Here is a 15641-nt window from a genome sequence, read left to right as displayed (position 1 = left end):
TCTAGAAGAGACGAGACGGGTCGGATATATTCGTTTTACAGGATTAAAAATAGTGATCCGGTTTGGTACATTCCATGTGACTGAGGGGGGGGGGGGGGAGATGTCAGTTTTGGATAAGGTTGTCAGGGGGAGATCACACCTTCTTCTAGTCTGTCTGCCCAAAATGAACAGCTTGCCCTGACCAGGAGCTGGTTACTTTAACTGACAATTGCGCGGTCATGCAATTACATTTATGTCCTTTTTTTCCCCACAAACGGAGTTTTCTTTTGGTGGTATTTGATCACCTGTGCTTTTTTTATTTTTTGCGCTATAAAAAAAAAAAAGACCAACAATTTTCAGGAAAAAAACTATATTTTTCACTTTTTGCTATTAACCACTCACCCTCCAGAAGATTTACCCCCCCCCCCCCCTTCCTGACCAGGCCATTTTTTGCGTTACGGCGCTGAGTGACTTTGACTGACAACTGCTCGGTCATGCAACGCTGCACCCAAATGAAATTTTCGTCCTTTTTTTCCCACAAACAGAGCTGTCTTTCAGTAGTATTTGATCACCTGTGCGGTTTTCATTTTTTTGCGCTATAAAACAAAAAAGTCGGACAATTTTGAGAAAAAAAAAACAATATTTTTTACTTTTTGCTATTAAACATTTCCAGTAAAAAATGTAAAAAACTAATTTCTTCATAAATTTAGGCCACAATGTATTTTGCTGCATGTGTTTGCTAAAAAAAAAATCCTAATACGTGTAAATAAATTGGTTTACGTGAAAGTTATAGCGTCTGCAAATGGCGGTATATATACTGGAATTTTTTTATTTTTTTTAATACTAGTAATGATGGCGGTCAGCGACTTATAGCGGTGTGGCAGGAATTCTGACATTGGATGGGAACTGCCTAACTGCCACTGACATCCCCAGTGACTCCAATATAGTGATCAGCACTAATAAAAACCACTGACACTGTACTAATAGCACTGGGCAGGAAAGGGTTAACATCTGGGGAGATCAAAGGGTTAACTGTGTGTGTTTTACTGTGTAAGCATGCTGCTATGCAGAGCCATACAAAGCAGTGTGCAGGAGCTGACAGTGGAGAGCTCTGTATTGTTTACATACAGGTCTCTTCCCCGTCAGTGATACTCTTCCCGGCGGGGAATCACCGGCCGGGACCCGGTGATCGACAGCTGAAGCTGCCAATGGGAACATGGGTAGGGCGCACGCACCCCCTAACCGGAAACAAACAAACAAACACACACACACACACACACACACACACACACACACACACACCCCCCCCTCACTGAAAAAAGTGAAGGGGGACTGAGTACTTTATGAATGCACTGTATGTGACACCATATGTGTAAGTAAAATAACTCATAAAACACCAGTAAATATTTGTGACGAATAAAAGTCAGATTCATCAATTATTCTTGTGTTCATTGCATCTGATTCAATGCTCCACCAAAAAGTTTAATGCTCCACCAGTGGGGATACTTGCTCACCTGGCCAGCGGACCTATATAAATATACAGGTCACAATGCACTTCACCCAGTCATCTGGTGATGTCTACGGCATCAGTAATTCCAATGGATGATGATTAGGCAGGTCCCCTTTAAATCATCGGTATCCTACACTTATCTGTATATACAGGTGAAACTCAAAAAATTTGAATATTGTGCAAAAGTTCATTTATTTCAGTAATGCAACTTAAAAGGTGAAACTAATATATGAGACTCATTACATGCAAAGCAAGATAGTTCAAGCCGTGATTTGTCATAATTGTGAGGATTATGGCTTACAGCTCATGAAAACCCCAAATCCACAATCTCAGAAAATGAGAATATTGTGAAAAGGTGCAATATTCTCGGCTCAAAGTGTCCCACTCTAATCAGCTAATTAAGCCATAACACCTGCAAAGGGTTCCTGAGCCTTTAAATGGTCTCTCAGTCTGGTTCAGTAGGAATCACAATCATGGGAAAGACTGCTGACCTGACAGTTGTGCAGAAAACCATCATTGACACCCTCCATAAGGAGGGAAAGCCTCAAAAGGTAACTGCAAAAGAAGTTGGATGTTCCCAAAGTGCTGTATCAAAGCACATTAATAGAAAGTTATGTGGAAGGGAAACGTGTGGAAGAAAAAAGTGCACAAGCAACAGGGATGACCGCAGCCTGGAGAGGATTGTCAGGAAAAGGCCATTCAAAAGTGTTGGGGACTTTCACAAGGAGTGGACTGAGGCTGGAGTCAGTGCATCAAGAGCCACCACACACAGACGGATCCTGGACATGGGCTTCAAATGTCGTATTCCTCTTGTCAAGCCGCTCCTGAACAACAAACAACGTCCGAATTGTCTTACCTGGGCTAAAGAAAAACAGACCTGGTCTGTTGCTCAGTGGTCCAAAGTCCTCTTTTCTGATGAAAGCAACTTTTGCATCTCATTTGGAAACTAAGCACCCAGAGTATGGAGGAAAAATGTGTTGATTTGGGGAGTCATGTCATCTGCTGGTGTTGGTCCACTGTGCTTCATTAAGTCCAGGGTCAACGCAGCCATCTACCAGGAGATTTTGGAGCACTTCATGCTTCCTTCTGCAGACGAGCTTTATGGGGATGCTAACTTCATTTTCCAGCAGGACTTGGCACCTGCCCACACTGCCAAAACCATCAAAACCTGGTTCAATGACCGTGGGATTACTGTAATTGATTGGCCAGCAAACTCGCCTGACCTGAACCCCATAGAGAATCTATGGGGCATTGCCAAGAGAAAGATGAGAGACATGAGACCGAACAATGCAGAAGAGCTGAAGGCCGCTATTGAAGCATCCTGGTCTTCCATAACACCTCAGTAGTGCCACAGGCTGATAGCTTCCATGCCACGCCGAATTAAGGCAGTAATTGCTGCAAAAGGGGCCTAAACCAAGTACTGAGTACATATGCATGCTTATACTTTTCAGAGGTCCGATATTGTTCTATGTACAATCCTTGTTTTATTGATTGCATGTAATATTCTCACTTTCTGAGATTGTGGATTTGGGGTTTTCATGAGCTGTAAGCCATAATCATCACAATTATGACAAATCACGGCTTGAACTATCTTGCTTTGCATGTAATGAGTCTATCTCATATATCAGTTTCACCTTTTAAGTTGCATTACTGAAATAAATGAACTTTTGCACGATATTCTAATTTTTCAAGTTTCACCTGTAGTGCTCAAAGAGGAAAGAAGAGGCCTCCGATAGTGCAGTACCTTTTATTAATGTTTTAGATTAGAATACAAAACCACAACACAACTTAGTCACATAATACATTTGAGTCAAGGACTCATTACCAGCATTGAAATACATGTACTTTTTGTTTCGGCCCCAGACCAGAAGTGACGTCACCCGGCTCCGCCCTACGTGCTACGCCATTCACCCAAGTGACTTCCTTGGGGTCAGTTTTAGGTAGTTGTTGTTTTGAGTGTGGGAACACATTATAGGTGTATGCTGCAGCTCCTAAATTTATATTTTATGTTTTTCAGTGAATTTTTTTTTTTTTGTAGCGCACAGAAATTTTCTTAATAATGTTTCTAGGTTGCATTCGTCGCCATACATGCTTTAATTTCTATCCAGTTATTCTGCAATTTAATCAAAACAAATTAATCTGAAAAAGATAAAATAGCCATAACCTCTCTTCTGAAAAATGTAGATTCAATTTTGATCAGATTCGATAAAACTGAATGTCACGATATAAGGTCAGGTTCAGAGACCAGTTGCTATAGCAGTAAAAGGCTTACCTGAAACCAGCAGGATAGGTACACCAGCGGATCCCCCTGGGAATGACGCAGGCTCACCTGAGGTGCGGGGTCTAAGTATTAACCGGTATTCACCAGAGCTCCTAATGGTGGAGATGGATTGGGCTGCGTGTTAATACCAGGTCGCAGATCTCAGGATCACCCCACCAGGGAATGAGCAGACTGGGAACCAATAGCGGATCAACAGGTTAGGGATCAGACGAAAGCAGAGTCAGTCACAAGCCAAGGGTCGGTCACAAATGGTAGCAGATCAATCGTAGTACGTTAGGATGAGACGAAATCGTGGTCAGGAACAAGCCAAAGGTCAGTAGCGGAGGTGTAGACAGCAGCAGGAACAGTAGCGGGATATTGGCTGGAAAGGAACAATAATCTGGCAAGGAGGAAGTGCATGGACATGGCTTTTATAAGGAAGTTCATGGGAGGAGCAAGGAGTTCAAGGTTCAAGAGAAATCAAGGCACAAGGCAGGATTATCCAAGAATTGTCAAGGGAGCTGTCCAGCATTCCAGATAGCTCAGTGAGAAGAGACATTGCCTCTCACTGCAGAAGGACCAGGTTCAATCCCAGGCTCTGACACTGAAGTAGATTGGCCAGGGGGGGAAATTATCAATCATTTTTCATTGATTGGCAGTCCTGAGATACTTTTTTCATTAATACAATCGCATTTCGATCAATCAAATGATTGGATTACATATTGGAAATAGCGATGAGATAGATGACTCACGATCGTAAATTATGATTGCATCTTAACTATCGATCAAAATGCACTTCCTCAGTGTGTGGTATATCAATCAAATGGGTTGTCGATAGATTATTACTATTGGAAGAGATCGATCAGAAAAGAAATTCATTGAGCATTTATCGAATCTACGTTCTCTATCTCTGTTTCCAGCATGTAATCTCATATTTCAATCAATCAAAATACGATCACATTTATGATCAATTAGGTTTAGTCCTGACAATTGAGGTAAAACAATCAATAATTTTCCACCCTGGCCAGTCTTCTTACGATGCCCATACACGGATAGATAAATGACCAATTTATTTTCTGATCGATCTCTCCCAATAGGATTATTCAATCAGTATGCACAACACGGGATTTTGATCAATAGTTAAAAGAAAACTATGGCCAAAGATTTTTTGGTCATACTTATCTTGAGGATCACTGCAGGGACAGATCTAGCTTGTCTGATGTGGGGAAGCAGTAAAAAATGTCAGGGAACAGAGGATGGGAGGTCAGCATGGCAGAGGATAGGGTCAGCAGTTTGTACAGGGGTTAGCAGTGTAGGGGTCAGCAGAGGGAAGGACAAGGATCAATAGGGCAGAGGACAATTAGTCAGCAGGGCAGTGTACAAGAGTCAGCAGTGCAGAGGACAGGGATCAGTAGGGCAGTGGACAGAAGTCAGCAGTGCAGAGGACAGGGGTCAGCAGGGCAGTGGACAGGAATCAGCAGGGCAGAGGTCAGGGGTCAGCAGGGCAGAGGTCAGGGGTCAGCAATGCAGAGGACAGAGGTCAGCAGGGCAGTGGACAGCGGTCACTGCTGGCAGGACAGAGAAGAGAGGCCAATAGGGCAGTGTACAATAGTCAGTAGGGCAGTGTACAAGGATCAATCATTAGGGCAGAGAACAGAGGTTAGTAGGGTAGTATACAGAAGTCAGTAGAGCAGAGGACAAGGAGTCAGCAGGGCAGTGTACAGGGGTCAGTAGGACAGTGTACAGGGGTCAGCAGGGCAAAGAACAGGGTTAAGTAGAGCAGAGAACAGTGGTCGGTAAGGCAGAAAACAGGGCTCAGTAGGGCAGTGTACAGGGGTCAGCAGGGCAGTGTACATGGGTCAGTAGGGCAGAGAGCAGGGGTCAGTAGGGCAGAGAGCAGGGGTCAGTAGGGCAGAGGACAGAGGTTAACTGGGCAGAGAACAGAGTTCATTTAGGCAGTGTACAGGGGTAAGTAGGGCAGTGTATATGGATCAGTAGGGCAGAGGTAGGGGTTGGTTATGCGGTGGACAGGGGTTGGCAGGGAAGTGGACAAGGGTTTACAGGGCAGAGAAGAGGGGTCATTGCTGGTAGGGCAGAGGACTGGGGTCAGTGCTGACAGGGCACTCAGGGGAGCTCCTCCTCCCACATATTGGATCGTTTTACAGACACAGCCTCGATCTGCATAGTGTGTAGCTGGCTACTGCAGCTATCCTGCTTTTCCAACCTGGGAATTTCACAGGTCAGAACTGAAACATAGCAGCCAACTTCACACTATGCAGACCAAGATTGTGTCTGTAAGAAAATCCAGTCTCAGCTGTACGCTGTGTAGGGAGAATCAACTCTGCTGCATGCCCTGTGCCCAGGCTGTGTGTACTGTGAGAATGGGAGGAGGAGCTAAGCAGTCGGGCACAGAGTCCATGGGGGTGGGGGTGCAACTGAAATCTTGGGGGTGCAGCCCAGCACCCCTCTAGATCCAGCCATTGGTCACAGGAGAGCACTTACTTTTGCTCTCCTGTGACCCAGAGTCAGCTGAGAGTGAGCTGAAGGTGAGTATGTATGTTTGTGTTTTTCAAATCCCACACTTCCTTTAGGGCCATTCAGGCCCAGACTGGCCATAGGGCACACTGGGCATTTGCCGCATGTACATGAACATGATGTGGGGCTGGGGCAAAATGCAAAGCAGATGCGGCAGCTCAGCTGCCTCTCGTCTGCAGCCTGCGCTGCTCCTCTGTTTCTCAATCCCTCCTGTATGTCCGTCAGAGCAGGGGGCGGAAGCTATCGTCAGCTGACCCTTCGGCTGTCCATGACTGTGTAGGGGGAGGAGCTGGAGGAGATCCCCATTACCTGATGCCAGATAGGTGTCACTGTCTGCTGCCGCCACAGACACCACAGGGAGCCAGCCTGGACTGAAGAAAAAGTGAATGCCAGCCTAAAACTGCCAGCAAGTTAACATTTACTGTTAGGCCAAATTATGTCAATTTGTATAAAGTTTACCTCTGATGAGAGTCTCAGTCTGAATCTATACAAAGTGTCTTGTAGTTGTTTCTGACAGTAAATGTTCATCATGAGAGGATGCGTGGGTGTCTAGCTCTGTGTCTGTCATTTTACCTTCTGACATGACAAGTTGTTCTCTGTTCAGTATCTCTCACTTTGTGAGAGAGATAGAGAGACCGTTCTCTCTGTCACAATGTCAGTGAACATCTTGGACCCAACATGGTGTCCTGCATTAAGGCCCGGTTCACACTGCCATGATGTGACACATCGCATGTGATTCACACTGGAATCGCACTGCATTCCTGTGCAAATCACATGCGATTTTTCCAGCAGTGAGATTTGAGCCTATTCATTTTGTATGGCTCAAATTGCACCCTATCTGCAGCAAAATGGTGTAGGAAGCTTTTTTTGCCATCCAATTCTGCAAATCACAGTGCGTTTTGCACTTAACATACACACCTGCAGTGGAATGTGAATGGAGTGTGATTTTGATGCAGTGCTGGAAAAACACAGAAATCAGCAAATTCTGCATCACATCAGTGTGAACCAGGTCTCTGTAGCGGGGCTGACTTGGGCCATCTCTTTGCTTGACTGGGCTGTCTCTTTGCTGGATTGAGATGTCTCATTGCTGGATTGGGATGTCTCTTTGCTGTACTGGCTGTCTCTTTGCTGGATTGGGCTGTCTCTTTGCTCAATGGGGATGTCTCTTTGCTGGGCGGGGTTGTCTCTTTGCTGGAAGAGGCTGTCTCTTTGCTGGACTGGGCAGGCTCTTTGCAGTATTGGGCTTGTCTCTTTGCTGGACGAGGATGTCTCTTTGCTGGACAGGGTTGTCTCTTTGCTGGCTGAGGCTGTCTCTTTGCTAGACTGGGCAGGCTCTTTGCTATATGGGGATGTCTCTTTGCTGGATTGTGATGTCTCTTTGCTAGATGGGGATGTCTCTTTGTTGGATTGGGATGTTTGTTTGCTGAATATATAGGGTACTGGGATTAGAGAGAAAGGGGTGAGGGGGCACACATAACTGAAAGTGGCACTGTGATAGGGGGCTGTGATTGCTAGGGGCACTGTAATGTAAAGTGGCACTGTGTTATAAGGGGAACTGCACTGTAAAGGTGCACTTTAATCAGTACAGTGCCCCTTTACAGTGCAGTCTCCTTTATACAGTATCACAGTGCCCCTTTACAGTACAGAGGACCGATTCCGTAAATATCTTGTCACCAACCGCCTCCGCAAATGCCTGATCTCTATTCCCCCATCCCTACCCCCCCCCAGTCCCTGGAGATATTGGCTGCCCAGTATAAAATGGCCAGGCCTATTTTTTGTCCCAGTCCGGGCCTGGAGTCAGTTCACACTACATGCATTTCATTTGCTTTTTCTGCATCCAAAACGCACAGAAAGTAGGTTATATGATTGTCAATGTCATAGTTCACATCAGTGCTTGCAATTCCAGTGCAACACAGTAAAACGCATCAAATACGCACCAGCACTCACCAAAACACACCAAAAACGCACTGGAACGCACATGTCCCTATTTAAATTGAAGAAAAAGGGGAAAAAAATAAGTGGAATGCATAAAAAAAGCACTGGAACGCGTCAATAACACATCAAAAATGCACCTGGACGCATCAAAAATTTGCATGCAGAAACGCATCCGGAACACATCTGGTCTGCATTTCTATAGTGTGAACCGAAAGACATGATCATAACTTGCATTTGTAAGTTATTGATCACAGTTCTGATTCAACCATGTAATTTTCTGAACTGATCGATTGAAAAACAATCGTATTGATTAACATAATATCCCAGTGCTGCCAATCGATGGGAAACAATCATTTTTCATCCAGTATGTACATACATGCTTCAAATAAATAATTTATTCCTTTTCTAATCGATCCCTCCTGAATCATCAATATATAGTTAACAATACAATTGCCACACGTGGGAAAGTGGAATTTGAACGATAGCTGGAAGATACGATTGTAAGCTATCGATCATATCTGCTTCCACGATGCAACCTCATAATCTAATTGATCAAAATATGACACTGAACCAGTCAGGAGGTCCTTGAAATAATGGTGACATCATAGCTGCATTGCCCACTCCCAGACAGGGCAGCTGTTAGAAACATTAGGGCCCCATAGAGCCAATCTGACCAGTCCCCCCCCCCCCCCAAAAAAAAAACAGTTCACCATGCTTCGGTTTATGAATGAACACAGTGAGCGATCGGTACTGATTACTCATTGTGTTCATTCAGAAAAGGAAGGGGCTGGTAAATGTGACATACTTACCGGACCCTTCCCCCCACTCTCCATCCTGAAGGATCCTATTGTGTGCTTGCAGCTGCTGGTGGGAAGGAGAGGAGGGAAGCTGGCAGAACAGTAGGGGTGGGGGCAATGTATGGTGCACAGTGAGGGTGATTGGTGCAACCGAGGGGAAGGGCAACCAATCCCCTATATGTGTCTCTCTGCAGCAGCTGAAAACCGGTGGGAGGAAGAGGAGAAGCTTCCCGCTGTTGCAGAGAGACATTCATCAGTTGCAGTAATTGCCTCACCCCTGCCATGCCAATCATCTCCCTGCCCACATCTGATTCACCCAGCTGCCTGGGCCCCCCTTCTAGCCTGGGCCCCATACAGGAGGACTGGTGGTACCCCCTTATCCACGACCCTGCTCCCAGATAACCGAAGCCATGATACTTTGTAATATAAATCAGAAGATGCAGCGCTAAAAAGAGAAATACTATAAATAAATGAATAAATAAATAAATGAAACAGTTCATATGGTGATATCAAGGTGACTTCAAGTGCTCTCATCTATTCATATCCTCCTGATAGTAAGGTGCTGTGCGGTATAGTGCTGAAGAAATGCACACTCACCAGAACGCACAGTTAAATGGGCATTTTTAAATATAAATTTCCCTTGGGTTCATCAGCTGGTCAAGGTAAGGTCTGCAATGCGATAGCCTCCCTCCAGTGCTCCTGGATATTACGTCCAATGTTAAAGATGGCTGCCGGAGCTCCACGATGCTCCGGCGGCGTGACGTCACGGCGTTCCTGGCTCCTCCTACGCGTTTCGTGCACACGCACGTCGTCTGGGGGGATTTGCCAATAACGCCGAGCCGTGTGACGCCAATTTATATGCTAGGCGCATGCGCATTAGGGAGGCGCCATGTTTTGGAAGTTTTATACATAGACGTCCGGACACTTGTACGGGCGCCATTTTCCTTTGGATTATTGTGAATACACACTGTGACAGCTACAGTATATCTAACCGCCCGGCACTCATTATCAAATTACCATAATGAGAGCACACATCGTCCTTCGTTTATATTAAAACTAAGGAGCCGCTCAGTGTGTAGTTTATTTTGGTGGTATAAGGTAAACAAAATGAATTTAAAATCATATAATAAAAATCTTTCTTAATCAGCCTAATCATATTGCAAATTGGTTCCAAATATAATAAAATATAAGATATAAAAATCTATATATAGCACTAGCATATAAACTATTCCATAGAGAAATATGTGTAAGGCTTATCATGACATAAGATACACTCGAAAATATCCATAACAAGGTTATATTCAGGATACAGATACAATTGAAATTATAGATATTCATAAATATTTACAACCGTTTGTAAACAGCGCATATAAAGTTCCATCTAAGTATACTTTATTTAACTGATGTCAATGAGTATCAATAGAATATTATAAATAACATAAAATAGAGTAAAATGAATAGAATGGGGAGATGACAGAGATAGCGCCATCTTATTTCCCATTCTATTCTCTTAAGATTGCGACTGATATATATGGTCCGAAGATATTAACTATTATTAATAAAACAATTTAAATCTATATCTATGTTATGGCCTTTTGGATGCAGGGTCTGGAGCTCATGTATCCAGCGTGTTTCGAGTTGTGAGACTGCCCGCAGTTTATTAACCCCCCTCCAATGGGGTTGTACTACATCCACTCCGACAAATTGTAAGGATGATGGATCATTATTATGTTTCCGTTTGAAGTGGTAGGACAAGGAATGATCCTTATATCCCTTTTTTATATTATTAATGTGCTCTCTCAATCTATCGCGTAAGCGTCTAGTAGTACGTCCCACGTACTGGAGTTTACATGAGCATTCAAGGAGATATACTACGTTTTTACTATAGCACGTTATACATTTGTCTATGTTGTATGTTCTTCCTGTAGTACATGAGGTAAAAGAATATTGTTTATGTTTTTGTTCATTGTTAGTTGTGCATATGACGCACTTATTACAAGGAAAGAATCCTTTAATATTTGGTGCAAAAGAGATCTTTTCTGGGGGGTTGATGACATTTGGTGCTAATCTATGTCTCAAAGCCATGGCCTTTTTATATATAACTTCTGGTTTATCTGGTAGAATTTTGGAGAGAATGGGATCCGTCATCAGAACATTCCAATTTTTGTTGATAATACGTTTAATGGCCCTATGCTGTATGGAATATGTAGTTATAAAAGGGCAAGACAATTACTTTTTTGCCATTTTATTATCCTCTAATAATGTACTTCTATTCATACTTGCTACTTGCTGAATTGTGTCATCAGTACTTTGTTGGGGATATCCTTTTTCCAGAAATTTTTCCTTTAAGGTCTCGGCTTGTGTATAATATGTATCGAGTTCAGTACAGTTCCTACGGATTCTTAAAAATTGACCTTTCGGAATGTTTGCTAGCCATGTGGGGTGGTGACAACTTTCCAGCGGGATGAAACTATTCCTATCAGTTTTTTTAAAAAAGGACTTAGTAACGATCATACTGTTATCATTCAATAGTGTTAAGTCTAAAAAATGTATCTCTGTAGTGCTGTACGAATAGCTAAATTCAATATTAAGTTTATTGTCGTTTAGCGTTTTAAAAAAGTTTTGTAAGGAGTCCTCCTCCCCATTCCATAATAAAAACACGTCATCTATAAATCTTTTATAAAATATTAGTTCTGGCCATTCTCTGGCATAGATTAAAAACTCCTCCCAGTAGGCCATAAAAAGATTTGCTAGGCTGGGGGCAAACTTTGCCCCCATCGCTACGCCTTTGGTTTGCAAAAAATAATTACGATCAAACCAGAAATAATTGTTCTGCATAGCGAACTGTAAAAGTGATAAAATATACTCAATATGTGGGGGAGATAAAGTGCTGTGAGTGTCCAAGAAATATCTAGTAGCTTCCATCCCATCTGCATGTGCGATGTTGCTATATAGGGACGTAACATCCGCTGTAACTAGAAAGGTCTGAGAAGAAATCCTGATGTCTTTGATGTCATTAAGAATATGTTTTGTATCTTTTAGAAAAGAAGGGGTTTGTGTAACCAATGGTTGCAGGAAATAATCTATATATTCTCCTACTTTAGAGAATAGTGAACCTATTCCACTTATAATAGGTCGTCCTGGTGGTTTTATCGGATTCTTGTGTACCTTTGGAAGTATATAAAACACTGGAAGTCTCGGAGCCGATGGACACAAAAAATCCTTCTCTCTTTTATTGATTATGCCGTTCTCAAATCCCCTTTTAATAATATGTTTCAAACCTTTTTTAAGGGTTGGTAGGGGGTTGCTGAGTAGGCGCGTGTAGGTGGTGGTGTCATTAAGGATTTTGTAAGCTTCCTCAAGTTAATCAGATTTATTAAGTATAACCACCCCTCCTCCCTTATCCGCTGGTCTGATGACCAGGTCTTTTCTTTCTAGAAGGAGGTCAATTGCTTTCGTAGTATCTGTGTTGGGGTTTTTTTTGAGTTTAAGCTCCTCCAGATCTTTTAATACCAGTTCCCTAAAGATATTAACATGAGATCTGGACTGGGGTGGGGGGTTATAGGTTGAGGCATTCCTTAATGTTGAGTAGTTCGCAGTATTATTCTGATCATGAATACTAGGGTTGGAAAAGAAATACCGTTTTAAAGAAAGTTGTCGTGAGAATCTATGAATGTCAATATAAGTTTGAAACTTATTTAACTTTTGTTTAGGGGCAAATTTTAGCCCCTTATCCAGAAGTTTTAGTTCAGGTTGTGTCAATGATATATTACTCAGATTAAAGATACCTTGGCCGGCTATGTTTTCCTTCTTTTGCCTGTTTCTGTTGACCCTTTTACCACCCCTTTTCCCTCTACGGAACCGCTTCTTTTCCGAATCCTTCCCTCCCCTAAAAAATGCACCTGGGGTGTTCTATTTGGATCATGATTATATGATGTCCTTGGTGGTGTATGTTGATGGTTCCGATTGTCATAATATTCCCTGTTGGATTGTGGGTTAGATTGTTTTTTTAGATTCGAGGGCATCTGATTATAGTACCTAGGAGAAGTTACTGCTCCTTGTTGACGGGGATAGTAGTTGTTATTGGGGTAATAATTCTGTTAATGATGCCTAGGAGATGCTCCTACTCCTTGTTGATGGGGATAAGGGCTCTTATTAGGATAATATTGCCCATTATTAAACTGATTTTGTTGAGTGTGGTTTTGATGTTCAAAAACCGGATGCCATTGCATGTTCCGTGCACCTACATTTTGATCAGTAAGCGATTCAAATCTATTCGATGTTGACACATTATACTGACTGGGTTTTCTATTATATTTAGGAGACTGATATTGTGAATATGTGGAATCATGTCTTTTATTAGATGATACTTTTTTAGGTTTCCTCTTATTGATATCAGTAGGGTTAGAAGCTATTTGTGGGTTATCCTCAGCAGATTGCCACTTGAACACTACATTCTCTTGATAATCCTTAAAGTCTCTAGAGTACTTTTTCTTTTTCTTTATTTTTTGTTCTTTTTCTACATTTTCAAGATACTTTTTTACTTTATCAGATTCTTTTTTGTATTCTTCCGTATCTTTATATGGAATGAGTTTCTCTCTTATAATGTTAATTTCAGAATCTAGATAAGTCAGTTTTTTCTTTTTCCTTGTGATTAGAAATTTTATTAAATCTATCCCAGCTTTATTAAAAAATTGGAACCATTCTAAAAGGCCTGTATCATCCATATATTCAGGGGGTACATCCCATCTGAGTGATCGGGGAACCATGCCATCTTTAAGATATTTATCTAGGAATGATACATCCCATAAGGTTCTAACTTCAGCAGAGGTGAGGTTCTGTAAATGTAAGAAAAGACCCTGAAGGTCATCTCTTGTATCATCAATCGTATAGATATCCTCAGAAATAATAGATGATCTCATCTCAAAGATGTCCGCCATATAGAATATTAAATATTTGACTGAAGATATTTCAAAAAGGGTGAAATAACATTCCAGTTATAAGATAGAATGTTAAAATGTGGTGCTGCTCAAACAACTCAATGGTAAATAAAACAGATAGTAAAGAAAATGTATACGAGCGCACCTACAACAGTAGAATAGCAGCTGTGCACCAGGTAACCATAAACCCCATAAAACAATATAAATCAGAAGATGCAGCGCTAAAAAGAGAAATACTATAAATAAATTAATAAATAAATAAATGAAACAGTTCATATGGTGATATCAAGGTGACTTCAAGTGCTCTCATCTATTCATATCCTCCTGATAGTAAGGTGCTGTGCGGTATAGTGCTGAAGAAATGCACACTCACCAGAACGCACAGTTAAATGGGCGTTTTTAAATATAAATTTCCCTTGGGTTCATCAGCTGACCAGGTAAGGTCTGCAATGCGATAGCCTCCCTCCAGTGCTCTTGGATATTACGTCCAATGTTAAAGATGGCTGCCGGAGCTCCACGATGCTCCGGCGGCGTGACGTCACGGCGTTCCTGGCTCCTCCTACGCGTTTCGTGCACACGCACGTCGTCTGGGGGGATTTGCCAATAACGCCGAGCCGTGTGACGCCAATTTATATGCTAGGCGCATGCGCATTAGGGAGGCGCCATGTTTTGGAAGTTTTATACATAGACGTCCGGACACTTGTACGGGCGCCATTTTCCTTTGGATTATTGTGAATACACACTGTGACAGCTACAGTATATCTAACCGCCCGGCACTCATTATCAAATTACCATAATGAGAGCACACATCGTCCTTCGTTTATATTAAAACTAAGGAGCCGCTCAGTGTGTAGTTTATTTTGGTGGTATAAGGTAAACAAAATGAATTTAAAATTATATAATAAAAATCTTTCTTAATCAGCCTAATCATATTGCAAATTGGTTCCAAATATAATAAAATATAAGATATAAAAATCTATATATAGCACTAGCATATAAACTAATCCATAGAGAAATATGTGTAAGGCTTATCATGACATAAGATACACTCGAAAATATCCATAACAAGGTTATATTCAGGATACAGATACAATTGAAATTATAGATATTCATAAATATTTACAACCGTTTGTAAACAGCGCATATAAAGTTCCATCTAAGTATACTTTATTTAACTGATGTCAATGAGTATCAATAGAATATTATAAATAACATAAAATAGAGTAAAATGAATAGAATGGGGAGATGACAGAGATAGCGCCATCTTATTTCCCATTCTATTCTCTTAAGATTGCGACTGATATATATGGTCCGAAGATATTAACTATTATTAATAAAACAATTTAAATCTATATCTATGTTATGGCCTTTTGGATGCAGGGTCTGGAGCTCATGTATCCAGCGTGTTTCGAGTTGTGAGACTGCCCGCAGTTTATTAACCCCCCTCCAATGGGGTTGTACTAGATCTATTATTTCTGAGGATATCTATACGATTGATGATACAAGAGATGACCTTCAGGGTCTTTTCTTACATTTACAGAACCTCACCTCTGCTGAAGTTAGAACCTTATGGGATGTATCATTCCTAGATAAATATCTTAAAGATGGCATGGTTCCCCGATCACTCAGATGGGATGTACCCCCTGAATATATGGATGATACAGGCCTTTTAGAATGGTTCCAAT

Source organism: Staurois parvus, unplaced genomic scaffold, assembly GCF_062004578.1.
Source record: "Staurois parvus isolate SC_StPar_1 unplaced genomic scaffold, SC_StPar_1.0 ptg001617l, whole genome shotgun sequence".
In the NCBI taxonomy this organism is placed as follows: Eukaryota; Metazoa; Chordata; class Amphibia; order Anura; family Ranidae; genus Staurois; species Staurois parvus.
The sequence above is the reverse complement of the archived record's forward strand: the minus strand, read 5'-3'. Positions refer to the sequence as shown.